The sequence below is a fragment of the Bombus huntii genome, unplaced genomic scaffold (assembly GCF_024542735.1).
Source record: "Bombus huntii isolate Logan2020A unplaced genomic scaffold, iyBomHunt1.1 ctg00000067.1, whole genome shotgun sequence".
NCBI lineage: Eukaryota > Metazoa > Arthropoda > Insecta > Hymenoptera > Apidae > Bombus > Bombus huntii.
In genome coordinates this window covers 1-18,857 of record NW_026099326.1, presented here as the reverse complement: position 1 = coordinate 18,857, position 18,857 = coordinate 1, and the positions used below count along the sequence as shown (strand labels likewise).

Sequence of the window (18,857 nt, the reverse complement as noted above, 5' to 3'; positions counted from 1 at the left end):
TTCAACTGTTCATTAAATTCGTTGTTTAGCATATCCACTCGAGAAATTTCGAGTTCTTGAGCATCGTTTCTTCTTTTAGAAATTTGGCTTATTTTCTCTCGCCTGCTGCTACATGTTGCTGTCATTTTATCAACTTCTTTCTTCTTTTTTTTTCTTTTTTTTTTTTTTTTGAACTTAAAATCTTGATTTAAGGTTTGTGTTTCACTATATGATTTATTATTATTAACTAGTTCAACATTATTTTCAGTAGATTTTTTTTCGCGTGATTTTTATACTTATTTAAATAGTTTAACATGAGCAAATGCATCGTACGTCAGATATACCATTTTTAATAAATTGTCGCCTTTACAACTCGAGTTACCTCTGAACGAGTCGCATGATTGATCAATAAGCCATGAGTAATTATGCAAATTCAGTTTTTTTTTCATCTATTTATTTGAATATTATAACAAAGACTTTACATTGAATATTTTATTAAAATTGTAAGTTTTTCATAAACGCTTCAAAAGCCACAGTCTATTGATCAACTCCTCTATCCTTTCTCTTTCTCCTCACTAAAATAGATAAATTCCTAATGTAGTTTGTGGATAATATTTTTTTTTTTTTTTTCTAAAGCAAATCACATTTATCATCTGATATATTTTTTGAAATAATTTCTGTCTGTACATTTTCTTCTTTTCCCTTACTCCTCTTTCTCTTTCTAATGAATTCTTTTTATTCCGTAAAATAGTTTTTGTATATTCAATTTTGTTAAGTGCAATCCTTATTTCTGATAACTTACTTTTATTAGATAATTCTTGTGAATCTTCTACTACATCTTCCATATCATTTCGAGTGCGGCTTCTACCTTCAGTAAATTTAATATCTTGAACCGTATCATTAATTTCAATAGCTCTTTCGGTATCAAGTAAATCGCACTTATTATTGAATATACCTTTTGAATTGACTTCTGTCTCTGTAGTTTCTTCTTTTGTATCTTCTTCGAGTTTTCTTTGTTCTTCTAATCCACCCTTCTCATTTTGTAGGATCTTCCTTGTATCTTCATCTTTTTTAACTTCGACTTTATCCGATCTCCTAGGTCTGCCTCTATGTTTCGCTTCATCAGTTGCTATTACACCCGTTACTGCATTATCATTTTCTACAGATTTATACCTATTGCTATCACTAGCTGTGTTCGTTAAAAGAACTTCCCTTCGTTGACGAGTATCAGTTGTTTCGTTTTCACTATCTGAAATTGATTTTTGTTTAACACCTCTTTTTTCTTCTTTGGCAAATTTATTTTCTACATTTTCCGATGCCTTTTGTTTATTAATTATTTCAGACTTGTCTTCGATTAATTTCGTCTTTAAAGCGCTTCGCAAAATTTTATTTGTGTTTGATTGTCTGGTTTGATTATAAACAATTTCTTCAAATTTTGGCGAAGTAGCAGGCTTTGCAGCGACATTATAACGACTGCTCCGTTTACTACTATCTAACATAGATGGAGATGGATTCTTGTCATCTTTATTCTCTAAAGACTTCTCTTGTGTATTAGCATCTAAATTTCTCGACATAAGATCTGCTGAAGTTTTTGATTCTGTAGTGTCACACGCATTTTTCGCTGTCATCATTTGGTCTTCTTCTATAAGCAAATGTTCATTATTGTAAGCATTATCTCTTGCTTTTTGTATGGATTCTAATGATATATTTTGTTCAACGTTGTCTATTGATTTTGTATCATTTTCAGCAGTTGATTTACTAACTGCTTCTAATTCCTTCGTTTCAATTTGGTTTTCTTTATTTGTATCGCCGTCCAAAATATTTCTCATTGAAATATTATCCTTCTTGTTATGATCTTTTTCTGCTTCTCCTAAACTTTTACTTTTTTTGTCAAACCATTCTTGTAAATTTTGAGTATCTTGTGACGAAGATGGTGACAAATCATTATACAATACTGCAATATCTTCTTTCCTTCGTTTCACAGACTCTTTCTGGTATTCTGTTGAGCTATTGACATCAAACATTAAGTCTGTTTTAATGAAAATATAATCCTGTGAAGCGGTGTCAATTGATACTTTCTTTTCATAAGAATTTTCTACATTAGACTGCAATTCTTTTGAAAATTCTTTCAAAACCATTTCTTCATTTCCTACAGTAACGTCTGTTTTCTCCAAGCTTTTGTTCAAATTATTAGAAACTAAACTACCCTGATAACTCCGACTAGTCGCTGCTTTAATAGTCTCCTTTAACAGTTTTCTTAACTTGATTTCGTTCTACTTCTGCATAGCGTCTAGTATGGCCCGAATACTTGGATCCACACCAGTAGCCATAGGGCTAACAGAAGATGTGTCTTCTGATTTTTTGCTCATAGTGGTTATTGTACTGTTGTTGGAGTCTGTACTAGCGAAGCTACTGCGACGAGTACGATAATATTTAAAAGAATCCAGTTCTTTACCTGAATATTCTTCTTTTCGTGACCAGTTTCAGTTTTGGTGATGACCGTAGTCCGCTTTTCGTAGAAGTCGTTTTCACGTAAAGTGAGCTGATCTGCAGAAGTCCGCTGATCCCTCAATCGTCAATGATGCACGTATGCCGAAATGCGTAATTTCGTTTTCTTGAAGTTGATGGATCCTGGCACGGATCGCCAAAATGTCACGTAAAGTTGGTACTTGGGTTGCGAGAGAAAAGAAAGCTGAGTCGTAGCCCAACTATTAATTTTCTTTTATCGAACTTTATTATGACTTTGGCACTTACAGTAGAATAACGTTGAACAGAGAAAGGGGTGTTGTACAAGAACAGCAACTAGAACGAGAACTCCCCGGGCTGGGTGAAGTCTCGGCTTATATACACCCTGGCTTGGGGATGTTGGGGGGTTTGGTGTGGATTCCAAGGAGTCCGAAAGTCGGGGTTGGGGCCTTATCTCTGATGGGGACTAAGATGCGTCGCGGCGTTGGCGTCCGACAGTCGGGAGTCGATGTCTTTTCTCTGAGAGGTAATTGGTGTCACAGGGTCAACGGGACGAACTCTCCATCTAACAAAGGCATTAAGTAATCCTATAGCTCTCCTTAAAAGAAAGATTTGTAGCGGCACATGGCAGTAAACATTCCAACGGTTTCTGTCCCGTAGCTCGCCACACGCAGATCCTATTCTCCGGGCAGGATGTTTACCAGATGTCGACGCGTCTCCACAGTACGCGATCGGCTAGCCCGAGGACCGTCATAAACACTAATATCTAGTTACCTAAAATCCTTCAACAGATACACAGTCTTTGTCCCAGTTACGGGAAGACAGGAGAGACCTATTTTTCCACAAACGACGTCTCCCACTAGCAACCCTCCCTCAAGGGCGGCTAGCATCCTTTTCTAACTACCGATATGGAGATTGGCCAATTAGCAGCAACGTCAATTTCCCTTACTTTCCGAACGTAGGATGTCCCCGACGAATCCGATGATTTCGTGTCCTTAGACATACCCCTTCATATTTTTCCTCTGGGGTATCACCGGGTCGGAAAGTCTCTCTCTCTCTTGCGGTCTCATCGACAAAAAAGGATTAACTCCTTACGGTCAGCGAATATTAACACAGAATCCGACTTAGATTTTTTGCGAGTGCGTACGACTACCGTCCCGTTGTCCGCGGATTCGTTATTGAACCTAGGATCATTGTCATTAGTCTCTCGAATATCTAATAACCACGGTTACTTGTCCGGTTCTATGGTAATCGTATTTGCACTAGTCAATGTCTTCTCTATTGCATAACGACAACGTGTAACCCAAACGAAGATTCGTTTCACGCCCCTAACCCTAATTCTAATGTAAACCCGACGTATATATATATATAAATAAATAAGTAATTATAAATTAATATTACCTATTATTAATAATAATTTAATTATATATCTCAAGATAATAAAATATTTATAATTTATATTAATTTTTATATATAAATAATTAATTATATATAATACATTTTTTTCAATTTAAAGTTAAAATATTTATATTTATATTTTAATTTTTTTATAAAATTAAATGTATGTATAAAGATTTTAAAATTAATATATTTAAAATTAATAATTATATATTAATATATACTTATATACAAGATAATTCAATTTTTATCAATTTTATTAAAAAATTTTATTTTATTACGTTAAATATTTATAAATTATTTTAATTTAATTATCTAATTAAATTATTATTAATTAATTATAATAGCAATATTTATAATAGTATTGTTAATTTTTTATTTTTATATTTTAAAATATATATATAATGTACGTATCCATTATGTATTTCCAATGTACGTACAGCAGATACTCACAGGAAAAACCAACGAGACTAATAATAAAATCAATGAATTAGAAAAAAAGAGCTATAGACAAATATCTTATAATATACCGTGGCATAATCTGCAATTTATTATAAAATAATTGATCCGAGCAGTATCAATTATAAAAGAAGATGGCTGAATATGATAGACACTGTCGAATACTAATCAAATATAATCATTTAGTTAATCTTTAAGATTTAAGTTAAGATACATCTTTGAGGAATCAATAAGTGTTTCGCTAATAGCCTAATAGATCTTTTGATAGATCAAACGAAGAAATACCTAACCGCGATTACAGCCAATTGGTACATATTATTCGATACATAATTAATATTTGTATCACGTACAGCGATGCAAGTGGTATTGAAGAAAATAGCCATTTTATGTTACAACTATAACGAGTAAATTTACTCGTTTACCTTGAGAGGAATTAAAAAGGTACCTGACTTTTAAATAAGCATTAAATAAGAAATTTAAATATCGCAGACGGTGATGTAGGTGTTATTCAAGAAAAGAGAACATTTTATTTTGTAATTAGCACGAGTAAATGAACGAATATCGATAATATAATATAATGATTAATATGAATTTTATCTGGCTGATTATTTAAATACCATAACATATTTCACAGTAACGTCATCGACTGCCGTTAGGCTCTTTTCCCTTTTTGTTCAAACTAATTGATAGTCGAAAACTAGTATCAAGGAGGTGTGAATTTAGTCTTAGTTTGTAGAAACTATTAAAATGATAAAAATGGATACCGTATTAAATCGTCGAAGGCGCCAATTTACGATAAAAATTAAGAAATTGTTCAATTTGATTTTGTTATAATGGAAAACCCGTCCTTTGCTATGTCAAGAGATCGTTAACGTTTGATTGACATCTCGACACCTTGTCAAGATATATAAGGAACGCGGAAGTCGCGCGCGAGCTCTTTCGTGTCTGAAATTCCGGACAGTGAACATCCAAGAAGAATTTAAATATAAGGTAAATAAAAAAAAATATCAAATAACAACATTGTAACTAGTAATTTATAACGTCTAAGCCATTAATTTACAATACTTGAGAAATTAATTTATAATATTTAAGCTATTAATTTATAACATTTAAGTTATTAATTTACAACATCTAAGCCATTAATTTACAACATTTGAACTGTTATTTTATACATTTAAGTTATTAATTTATAACATTTAGGCTATTAATTTACAACATCTTAGCCATTAATTTACAATATTTGAACTATTATTTTATACATTTAAGCCATTAATTTATAACATTTAAACTATTAATTTATAACATTTAAGCCATTAATTTATAACATTTAAGCTATTAACTTTCAACATCTAAGCCAATAATGTACAACATTTAAACTGTTATTTTATACATTTAAACTATTAATTTATAACATTTAAGCTATTCATTTATACCTTCTAAGCCATTAATATATAACATTTAAGCCATTAATCTAAAACAATTACATCATTAATTCTTAACAGTTATACCAATAATTTATAACAACATTTTCCCATTAATTCAATGTAATTATGCTCTTAATTTATAACAGTTGTACCCTTAATCGTAAGTAACTCTACATTCATTGATTTTAATCAATGCCATAAATTCGTAGTGAGTGAATTAAAGATTTATTTTGCTTTATTTTATTAACGAAATCTATCAAGTCTTTGAAGTGCTATTTCATTTCCATATAGCATTATATTTTAACTCTGAATACAGTATTCGATTTCCAATTTCACTATTTCGTATAAAATCTGTGGTAACACAGAGTGTCGATGTATGTGTCACGTAAAATAACAGAATAAAAAAGGAATTTGAGGTAAAAAATAAAAAAAGAAAACTTTATTTTTTTTCTAACATCAATACACTTTACAATCTACTTCCGAACTCTAGGCGTGACTTTCTAAGACTGACTCTTATGATTTTACTTTCGATCGGATCCGATTACTTTCTTTTGTCATTCCTCAACATCCCCACCGTCCATGCATTTGCTAGGCGTCCGCGATCGTTGCCACGTGCTCTTTCTTCTAGAACCTTCGGTGGAAGGACCGTTGGGATGTTGATGGTTCATTAGGCACTTCAGCGATATACATTGTCGCCGAGTGCTTTATCTCTATCGTCAGTCCGTCGGATTTGAAGTATGCTGGTCGTGACATATGTAACGATATATGGTATAACGTTATAACGTATTACTTTACATGATATAACTTTATAACGTATTACGTTATATGTTATAACGTTATAACGTTATAACGTTATAACGTAATACGTTATATGGTATGACGGTATAACGTATTATGTTATATGGTATGACGTTATAACTTATTACGTTATATGGGATGACGTTATAACGTATTACGTTATATGGGACGACCTGTTTCTGTCTGGAGATTGATTCCTAATACAACGTGTGTCCCATTATATCAGCATCTCTAAAGTACAATTCTATGTGATTTCTAGGGAGAACAATACAACCGATCCACACCTTCGTCAGGCAAAACGTTTATCCCGTGACCGTGGCTACGTTCGGCGACCAGTTGTCACCTCGAACCCACTTTCGCTTTCACAAATGTCAAACAATTACAAATGACAATTGCTTAATTACAGTTATGATAAAATCTAGGCTAAAGCATTAGAAGGCTTCCTCAAAATTGCAAAGGGAAGGCTCCGGTTTTCCTTTCATCTCCGACATATATAATAACCTGTTAATAGCAGCGTTCTCTTCAAGTTAACTACCCTTATTATCCCAAAAGAAATAAGGGATTGAACGATTCGTGGCGTCGATTAGTCAATCGTAACGGGAATTTACGACTCCCGTTGGCGCACTTCCTCGAGATCGCGTCTCCCCACGAACGTGCGAATTTACATATTTAACAATATATATATGGCGGGTTAATGTTGAAATTTTGGGTGTTTGGGCGTTAATTTTAGTTTCTTTACATTTTTCCCCTTTAGAAATACCTGCACTTTATCATTTATGGAAGTTTTGTTAACAGAAACGAAAAATTTAGAAAAGATATGTATAATCAAGGAATCTCAGGATAGCACACTTAGACTGCAGATTTTTCTGTATGCAAAAGTAAGTCAAAGGAAGAGGATGAAGTTTTCTTGTATAAGGCTTTGTTTCTGCTTGAGCTAGCTTACAATGAAATACGTTCAGTGTGACAGAGTATCTACAACTATTTCAAACTTTAGTTTTAAATACAAAAAGTTTACGCGCAAAAATAAGCTGAAGAAAAGAAAAATGTTTTTTTTCTTGTTTAACGTCTTATCCTGTCTGGCGGTATGGAATTATTCTGGAAAAGCCTGTATATGTACAGAGTATATAAAAAATACATTTATTTGACCGGACCACCCTAATTCTACAACTCTGGATGATACAGTTTTACAAACGTCTACTCATCGCGAGGACCAACTTGACAACTTTTCAAAATAAGCTATGAGTCGCAATTGAACCGTTTTTTGGAGAAATGACGTTGAAATTTCATTGGGTCTTACATCGAGATTATTCGCAACAAGTTTATATTTCGCAGTCAGGTAGAAAGTAAGCAATGTGACATCAACGAGAAAACAAGTTTTCGTTAGCAGGTGGGATAGCCCGTGATAAACATAATGGAGCAATCAGCGTGATTTCACATTATTACAGAATTATCTACTGCGTGAAAAAAGACTTTCAAACAAAGATTCTGATTTTATTAGCTTTCTTTTAGAATAAATAGAAAATAAAATTTGTAAATAACAATTAACCTCATTATTTTAAATAATATATGTAAACTTGTTGAAATTGCAAATAATTTATTTCTGTCTTTTAACATTTAAACAATTATTTAAATGAAAATTTATTTAATAGTGCCCAGTATTGCGCGCAACACATTTTTGGAACAACGAACAATTCGATAGTCGGTAATAGAGATAGATGGCAAAATAATTGGATTTATTGATAAAATGAGGATTAAATTGATTAAAAAAAGTAAATTGATTAAAATGTATACAAATCCTACATATACAAGAATAATATCTTGCACATCATGGTATCCAAATATACTTTCCCAGTAAAGTTTCATTTGATCCTCGTGCTAAGTAGCATACGGTGCCAGCAAACGTCAATTTTTACAAAATTTTGCATGAATCAATCGATCCAGAGGCTCCGATCCTCCGAAATCACGCTAGTGGACACTTATACGCCCTGACACTTTTTATACATGCTGTACATAAAAATATACGTATCGAAACTGTTGTTATTTCTATACTCAGAGGTAAGATCAGAGTAGTTATTATTTTATTGAATGGATAAATCTATTACACCGTTCTGAGCCAAAAAAAAGCCTTTATTGCACACGCTTACAAAAACTAGGGATAAAAACAAAAAAGCATCTTAAGCCTATCGATTAAATCTATCGATTGTAACTAGCATCATCCTCTAGTTACTATTTCTTATCACTAACGCATCTGCATATGGATGGCGAGCACGAACTCACGTTGTCATTTTCAACAGAAACTTTGATACAAAGTACGCAGATTTGTGTATAAATACATTACGGTTGAAAAATTGTTGAATATTTACTACTGTGTATCTGTTATACTTGATCGTTAACACCTGTTTTTTTCGCCTGCCTAACTTACTATCCTCAAAACATTATCAGATTATACATTTTGTTCGGCTGATAAAATGGAATTTCTTGGAATTTAGAGCTCCCTTTACATTCACTTGTTATTGTACGAGTATTTTGCTCGTTCACCAGCCGTTCACTCATTTTATTTTGCAATCGTGACAATTTGATGCTGCTTCTCCACTCTGTATAACGTGTTACCTACAAACACCAATATGTATATAATCTGATGCATTAATTACTATACGATACACCATGAGGACGTTAAAACACGCAAAACGAAACAGATAAACAGTATCTGCTAAAATTATAGCTATAATATATAATATAATATATAATATAATATAATATAATATATTTTTGTTACAGTCGACTTCTCCAAAAGTCAAAAGCTTGTCTTGTTATTGGCACGTACCGTAAACACTCGACTAATTGCGTATTTCTTAAAGCTATATTTTCCCCCTTTACAACTTTTTTACGAGATTAGTTTGAAATCAGCCCAATTGATAAACCATTTCAATTTTCAATCTCTATATTCAAAATTTATTATAATCAATTCTATTTTAGTTTTTGCTATCAAAGGAACATAAATTGGAAGTTGAAACAAAAAACATGGGTTCTAATTAAATATTACTATCTGCTTCTATTCTTAATCGTTACGAATTATTTATACATTATTACCAATTATCAATTGTTTATTATACATTGCTCGTTGCATTCACCCTATTACCCCTACACTTCCGTATCATCAACCATATTGCTATCTTCGAATAATTTTCCTCAAACGCAAAATCTCCCACATACCTAACCTTTTAATTTCAAAGCTAATTAATTCAGGGACATCTTCGATCTTTAACAAGCGTGTATCCTACCAATGATTAGCAGCTACTCTTCATTAATTCATTAATTCATTGATTCAATCTGTAACGTTTCGAGTATGTACATCGCATGTCGTATCATTGTATCGGTATTGTATCTGTTGATTCGAAAGATAGCTGGTTACTCAGGTGGCTAAATTGATCTCGCCATAGACGAAACTTATTTGTGTATCCATCTATGTATATATAAAAGATATACACAAGCAAACAGATAAGGCAATCGAGAATCAATGGATTCAATAGCCGGTAAATATTTACAAAAAAAGGAGATACCGCCGATTTTGACATTTTTTAAATATTTTGTTAATGTTATCAGTTTGAGTAAGATCTTATTCGAGGATTGCCGTTCATTAAAAAGTTAATATCAAAAAAGTTCAATGAGTCATTTGCATTTAAGAGAGTGTACTTAGTCAGATTCTTAGTAAACACTTATCCAACAGCCGATCGTTTAGTAATTTTCGATTCGATTATTCGTGTTCGTTTTTTCGTGTTCGATAACGTTTTGTAGAAGAAAATTCGATTCAATGTTTGTAATATGTCGTGTATACAATTTTAATAATTACATTCGATAATTGCACAAAAATCGGGACTGAAACGTTACAATTATGGAGACTCTATTCCTCAAAATTGACAACGCGAATGAAAGAGAAAGAGAGCCTCGTTAAAGGCTGGCGATAAGTTGAAAGATTCTTATTTGCGATTTTTGATCAATGAAATTTTTGCTAATATGTTTCTTGCGTTTTACTGGTTAAAATGACACCAAACACGATAAAATTTGGAACATATTTGCTTACTTAATAATTGATAATTAAATATTATTCATATTATATCATGTTTGATCTTATTTTAGTCGGGGAAATCCTACAAATGCGTTAGTGGAAATTTAATTTTAAAAAGCCTAAAATAAGGCAATTTTCAGTTTTGAATGATTACTCGGATACATTGTCTCAACGATAACTGATAATATTGGATCATGTTACACTGCTTGATCGCAATGGACCGCCAAATTTCCGCGATACCTCAGGGAAATCTGTCCTTCTCAAAGTGGACACGACGGCTGTGTAACTACGTAGAGGACTTTTTCGTGCAATTATCGAATGTTTGTACTAATCGTTTAATTTCTTGTTCCAAAATTCTTATTCTTTATATTAGACGAATAATTCAAATATCTCACTGTGAAGTACCTGTGTTATTATTGATTGGTGTTTTATAATTATATTAAACAACGAATACTGAATAACGAAGTATTTTTCGGTTAAGGATTTCTTTCGTTATTCATAATTAATAATTATTATACATAGCAATTTCGACAAAGTAACGAAGATGTAGAGTCGAATTCGAGTACGATAAGTAGTCACAGAAAATTTATCTTTTCTCCAATTGATTGCGTCTCCTAGTTTAATGGTGTTTTATAAACGGGCCGCTTATCTTGAAAATGGTAAATCCATTTTCCTTTGTTTCGGAATATTGAAACATTACGTTCTGGACACACATTACGATTGGACTATTTTACTACGTTTTATGACCTTGAGTGACCTTAAATGACCGCGATATTTAAATCCGTCTTCAAAAGAGCAACAATGGGACAAATAGGTATTCAAAACTACACGGCTACACTTAAAAAAAAACGAAGCCTATTAAAGTGTTCTTTAAAACTCGTAAACGCGTCCATCTGAGAAAAACTTTTTCCATCGCGCAATAGCCTCCTCGAAACCAAACAACTTTTGTTTCAAACATTTCCCTGCGTCTCAAAAAATTGAAAGAATTATTCAGGTGGTTTGCTGTTGAAGACTCAGCCTGTATATCACCAAAATTCCATGTAGTTCTGATTGTTAGGCAAACTGATATTGTAATCTAACACGAGTCAACCTTATCAAGGGGCGAGAGGGAGGGGGTGTCAATAGACTAAACACAGAAGTATTCGCCTCTATATGTACCTCTATTCGCTATTTTGAACATGAACAGAAAGATAACAGTACGGAGTGGGTGAGAAAAGCATTAAGAATTTTGATCCAGCATTTTTTAATCTCTTTATTGCGACATGAAAACTACGGAAAAAGTAATTTAAAAAAGCGACCAGATATCAATGACCTACGAAAAAGATAAAATTCATCCGGACAGAAAGAAGGAAGAAAACTATTTAACGTTTCATCAGAGAAAAAGAATCGAGGAAAAGGCTTGGTTATTGATCTTGTGAGACAGGAACGTCATAAATGCTAGTATAGGTAATCTTGCAGAAATTGTTAAGAATCTTTATCGTAGTTTGGTATGAAAAATATCGAATAATTTGGATTTCGAATCACATACAAAATAAGATGCAGGGGAGAGTCGCACAGTACCTTGTGCTAGAGTTGGTAAAAATGAAAATTTACAAAGTGACTTTATAGCACAAATGGAACTTGATAAAAGTAGGAAAATTAATTTTATGAAATTCAATAATACGAATTGACGAATTGACAATGTGCAAGAATAGTAATGTCGGAATTTGTAGGAAACGAAAAATTGTCGTCCAGTACCGATCAATTATTTAATTATTTGATCTTTTGCTCTAAATGGTTAATAATGTTTTAAAAAGTCCTCTAGATGTCAGTATACATATTCTTATTCAAATTTGATTTTTATGTATATCGTATGGAAAACACTTAATATTTTCTTGATCTGCGCATTCGACGTGTGCCCAGACTTCACATTCGTCGTTTTTGAAACATTGAAAGCTTCAGTGACCTGTCTTTGGGCCATTTTATTTTTGAAGAGTAGCTTCGAAGCCCCATTCATGTTCTCTTCTGACCATTTCTCTCTTTTCTGTTTTGGTCTTTCAGACATTTTTCTATGGAAAAGGTAGAAGAAAAATTAAACGGACACCTTCTAAGTTAGTCTCAGTTGCCAAAATATTGAACTTACAGGTAAAAGAAATTCGGTCTATGACTAAATCATCGGTATTGGACGACAAATACGTTGAACAAATACGTTTTAGATTATAATGTATATAATATACAAAGGAAATTATAAAAGTGGGGCAAATAACTGGTAATTACACTTAATAAATTAGATATAGTATACATTAAAAAACATTTTACTTACCTGAAAAACAACATGTCAACTCTAGAAAATAATTTTTAATTTTCGAGATATCAATGTATATGTTTGACATATCAGATCAATATGGCTCCGAAATATGTTACACGGAATTGTTCATTTTCATTTGTTTGTTCCAATAAAAGCGTGAAATCTGGTGAAAAATCCTATGTATTTAGAAATTAACAGAAATGTTAAGTGAGCTGTTATTTTGCCCGCATTGTATTTCTTACATGTAATGCCTGTTACACGTTTTATCTTTAAAATAGTAAACTCATTATTTACTCGAGATTTATTCCTAGCGCACAAATATTTTTCAATAGAGCGATGCAAAGTTTTACTGTATCTCGGATCATCACAAGTTAATCAAAATCTTGAGGATTCGATTTCACCTGCTCAAAGTGACTTTTGCAGGCAAAAGAAATTGTTCCTCGGATACTTTAATATTTTTTACTAAATTTCATCAAAAATAGAATTTTATTTGCTAATAGAAGATAACTATGTTTTGGTACTCCTACAGAACAATATCACGACATTCGCTAAAATTACAAATATTGTACAGTATATTCACTACAAGGCTAATTGAAATAGCTTGTAATCCAACATATAAGAATGCTACTTGCAAAGTATCTTTGCTAGTAACTGTTTAAAGTAGAGAGATATTCCTAAAAAATCATATATTTTATACATATATGTACGTAGTATATACAGTGGATATAACTATCTTTCTGAATTTATAAAATAACAGTATATAATAATAAATAATAATAATAATAAAAAATAATATAATAATAAATAAAAATAACATAATAATAATAAATTTATAGAATAACAATATTCTAATATTTATATTTTTCCTTGTTGCAATTTTGTAAACCGTCAAAGCGTTTACAACAGAAATTCCCAGAAGGAATTGAATGCCAAGTTTTCTGTACCATTTGATTCCTTTTCTAATTGTGGTGGCATAAGAAACCATTTGATCGGAATAATCTATACCACACTTTCCTTCGTTATATTCGACAACAGCTAGCGGTTTTAATGTAGCGAACAAGCGAAACGAAAGATCATTCTTGAGACCATCACTTGAGCGATTCGCATTACTAAAATATCGATAGGAGCACCTAGCAGAGAACGCTTAGTACTGCTGTACGCGTGGCCTGACGCAGATTTTTTTGAAAACACGCGTGGCAGTCAATGTGTTAATAAACTATTAAACTACATGTCGTGAAGAAGTATCCCCTTTATGAACATTTATTAATAGCTCTAGAGTTGATAATATTAGCTTGAGGAAGTTCTGTATGTACGTGTAATTGATAGTACTCGCGTACACCTGTGCGTGTAAAACGTTTCAAGTTAATAAAGAGAACATGATACACGTGGAATAGGTATGAATAAAAATTACAAGAAGCCGGAGAATATTCTAAAACATATGCCATGATAAAATATAAATTGTAAAGAGTTATAGATCATGTTATTATATATTAAAATTATGCTTAACAAGCAGATATTAGCGTAAATATGACGCTGCGTTAATTAAATCCAACAATATTTAGAAAAGAACAAATTGAACAATACCTAGAAATAATTTAGAAAAACACTGTTAGATCAATTTCAAATTGGGTTTTCTTTACTCGATGTCAAACTTAACTCTTATTCGTCTTTTGCATAAACTCTTTTCGTGATATGAAACTTTAGAGTTGACATGCTGCTGATATTAATTGCACACGCAGAATAAGATTTTCCAAATTGAACCGAAACGATTTAGACAGAAAAATGTAATACTTTCAATACTCATAACAATTATTTATGCATTCCGCATATAAACCTACCGAATATTTATTACTTACTTTTAGCTCAAAAATATTTGATATACTACTACCAAGCAAATATTAGATTGAAGAGGAAATCATACATGAAAGATGTCACTTTTTTTTAATAAAAAGTTCGTTCTCATCAAAGTTTCTGGCAATTTATTACATACCTGTGTACAAAGTGGATTACTTTGTAACACAACTGGAAAGTAACTTTCTTTAGTAATGATTTACGTAATAAATTACGCAAAAAGTAGAAAGAAGATTATATTTTAAATCATATTCTAAGAATAACTGTATTTTAAATGTGATTTCAAAAGAATTTTGAATTTAAAAATTCGTCAAAAGTACATACGTACTTACTACTTCGACACGATCTAGGCTAATTATGTGTACTAATGTTTATACATCTTGATAGTAGCTGTATTCAAAGAGCGCGTCGAATCTTTTTATAGTATTTGCCTTTTGATGTATTAAAAGTATTGTAGTAACTGATGGTTTCTTAGAGTAAGGACAAGTGATGATGGTAGAGTTCAAAGTTTAGTGTATTTTAATAAGTGATATTCAATAACAAAAGGACCGACTACAATATCGTCGCACGCCGACTCACACTCCGTATCCGCTCAACTCGCACTCTGCTTCTCGACTGACTCTCTGGCCGTTGTAGCACTCTATTGTCTTTTGCTAGGCCCACCGCACACGTGTTCTGCAGACGCTCGTAGCCAGGGTCACGTAGGTCTTTTCGGCAAGGCTATTTACTTGAAGGACCCGGTAATGCATTGATGGAGCCGACAGCGCCTCGGCTCTCGCGACATTGTCTGTAGTTAGCTCGACGTTTCTTGGGCCCTTCTCCCCGATACTACAGTATCATTAGAGATATTCTTCTTATTATCGCAAATATGTATTGTTCTGCTCATTGCATCGACAAGTGAACGGATTTTAAGCTTCCTATTCTTTTACATTTTCAATATTTCCAGTTATTTGTTTTCAGTAGAAAAAATATTAATTCCTGCCACTTTTGAGAGGAATTGTTTAGAAGTGTATCCTGTTTATCTCGAATCGCTCAAATATATCGGGGAAAAAATGAATGACACAAAAATCGAATGACATCGAAAGGGATATACTATTATATTCGTGTGTATTTACTTTGCGTGTATTGTCTTAACATGAAATCTCTTGCGTGTTAAAATATTTCAATGGATATCTCCATTTTTTGTTACATAATCACGCAGCTGACGTTCAGACATCTCTAAAATACTAGAAACTTGCGTCTTTCGCACCATCCGCTATCGTAATAGAAACTTTCAAATTCGACAGAGCAATACAAAGCACGTGTCACGTAAAATAACAAAATAAAAAAGGAATTTGAGGTAAAAAAATAAAAAAAGAAAACTTTATTTTTTTTCTAACATCAATACACTTTACAATCTACTTCCGAACTCTAGGCGTGACTTTCTAAGACTGACTCTTATGATTTTACTTTCGATCGGATCCGATTACTTTCTTTTGTCATCCCTCAACATCCCCACCGTCCATGCATTTGCTAGGCGTCCGCGATCGTTGCCACGTGCTCTTTCTTCTAGAACCTTCGGTGGAAGGACCGTTGGGATGTTGATGGTTCATTAGGCACATCAGCGATATACATTGTCGCCGAGTGCCGCCACATCTTTATCTCTATCGTCAGTCCGTCGGATTTGAAGTATGCCGGTCGTGACACACGCGAAAAGTGACTGACCAAAAAAGAACTGAATGTTTTGACGACATTAAGAAACTGCAGCCTTGTATTTCAGCAATATCATACCAGCAATAACAAATTTTGAGAAATATCTTTATGTTCTATTCCTGTGGCATACTTTGGATAACGCTAATCCCGGCGACACACTAAATTTTGAAATCCATACGACTGATTCTACAGAAGCGGGGATTCTACAGCAGCGATTTCGCTTGCACAGTTGTTCATTTAATTTGTGAATTGTAAGAAACCTCAAGTATGTCAGAGGACATAGTGATATTGCTACAAAAGCGACTAGACAAATAGAGAGCTACATGTGATTTTATCGTATATTTTTAACCCTTTCGCTTCGGCAATCCAGTCCGCCGAAGTACTGTCACTGAACGGAAACGCGCGCCAGAAATACGCACAGTGTGCGTGGCTACTGTATATACGTTTTCCTAAGTCTTAAATAATAATAATTCTTGTAAGAACCGTATACGAAATATCGTTTCACTGTCAATGGATTTAGTAGATTTTTTAGCATGAAACAATATACGATTTTGATGTTGTTTCAACAAGGAGTAACTTAAAGAAGTGATTAATCCAATATGTCAATAAAATCAAGGGAAAATGTTCTGTCGATAACGAAAAAATATATTAATGACCACAGATAGCATTTGTATATGCATCATTTTTGTCAAATTTTGTCTTCAAAACACAACTTTTTAATATTCCTATTTTATCTACTTTTGATAAAATACATTAAACACATTTCAATACTAAACTAAAGATCTTTAAACTTAAAAATGACTTTTGCTTATTTCCATGTCACAAACAATTGGCTTTAATAATTATCGATCAATACTCTCTTATTCGTAAGCACATCAGCATATTCGATCCATGCAAATTCACGTAAAATGTTACTACTTCCTGCCTTTCGTTACATGTATCTTAATAAATTGTATCTTATTAAATCTTAATAAATATGAGTCTTAATAAAAAGAAGTTACTTTTTACGTAGACCAAACCTAGTTCTATTATTAAGCGCGTAAGCAGATAAGATGAAGATCAAATAGAGGCAAAGCTAAAAAATAACGACTATATATTTTCATGTTTCAGCGTTGAAAACTTATGTGGGTGAAACGCTAGAATTGACTGGAGTTCTTCGACAAGAAATGGGCACTTGTCTTTGCATAGACAGCAACAATGTGCCTCCGACAGTCAGCAAACGTTACTCTGTACAAGTTCACTGTATGTATTATTAAGCGCTTATCATAGAGTTATTATATTATACAAGGTGAATCAGAACAGGTGGAAAATATGGCAGAGGTTGATTCTGAATACTGAAATAAGAAAAAAATTTTATATAACATAATATGCCTAATATGACCATACGTTCCGCTTATAGCTTATTTTGCGATGCTAAACATTACACAGATGAACGATTTCTTGGAAAATAGATAAATCGTGCTGGCCTTATTTCCGGACCAATACGCTCTTCGGATCCGAATCCGTTCGATTATTAAATACGGGGACGTTTAAAATCTCTTACTTATAAAACGTTAGTTGACGTGACGATCAAAATTTTCGACAAATTCGTGTAAGCTGTTCGAACAAGATGGACGATCTATGACGCGACGCATTCGCGTTTCCGTAGAAACTGGAACTGGTCGATTCGAGTAATTTCTCTAAAGATAGGTAAGAAAGTACTGCGACACAAAGCAAGCGTCTACTCGAAAACGTTTATACGAAATTTTCTTCTCATTTTAATGCGCTGAATCAGCCCCTGCTTGCCTGGAAGCCGTACTTTCCACATGTCTCGAACTCTATCATACCGATCCACTAGGTAAACAAAATAAAAACCTGCCAAGCACTGTGGCGGCACGGGCCACGGAACTTTTCAACGGCTCCGGATGCAAAGCGCGACGCCGCCAAAGCGCAACACCGACGTGCCCAATGTACCATCGATATCTTCACACTCCTTCCGCCGAATTCTCGGAAGAGCATACACGTGCCAGCACATCTAATGAATGCACGCTAGTGGGGGATATCGATGGGCTACGAAGGGAAGAATCTGCGCGATCCGAAACAAAAGCACAGGCAGTCTGTCTTACGCCATTAAATGTGAAACTCCTCGGTACTATTTGCATAGCAACGCGTCGAATGATCTCTCGGTGTCTATCGTTATTTGTTAGTTGTTACCAGTTGTCTGTTAAATGTAATTGTTAATTGTTAATTGTTAACTCTGATTGTTGATTAGTTCTAAATAAACTATTGTTCGTTAAAAACACCAAGAGTAGTTCCTTACGCACCTATCACCATACCACCTCAGCACGAACGCCGTATAGATTGTTTTCACCTGTTCGATTCGTGCTAGATTTGACTAAAATACTCATGCGAAGTTATTGAAAATATAAAATCCGAATTAACATCCAGTTTTCAACAA

At 33.1% G+C, this 18,857-nt stretch overlaps 1 long non-coding RNA gene across 1 annotated transcript; it reads left to right on the top strand.

Annotated features, from left to right (window-relative positions):
• Window positions 1–4,026: 4,026 nt before the first annotated feature.
• On the top strand, window positions 4,027–18,386 carry LOC126876237 (uncharacterized). Its single transcript, XR_007694025.1, has 3 exons — window positions 4,027–5,292; window positions 17,531–17,662; window positions 18,258–18,386. It is a non-coding gene; the product is annotated as an uncharacterized LOC126876237 (long non-coding RNA).
• The last annotated feature ends 471 nt before the right edge of the window (window positions 18,387–18,857 follow it).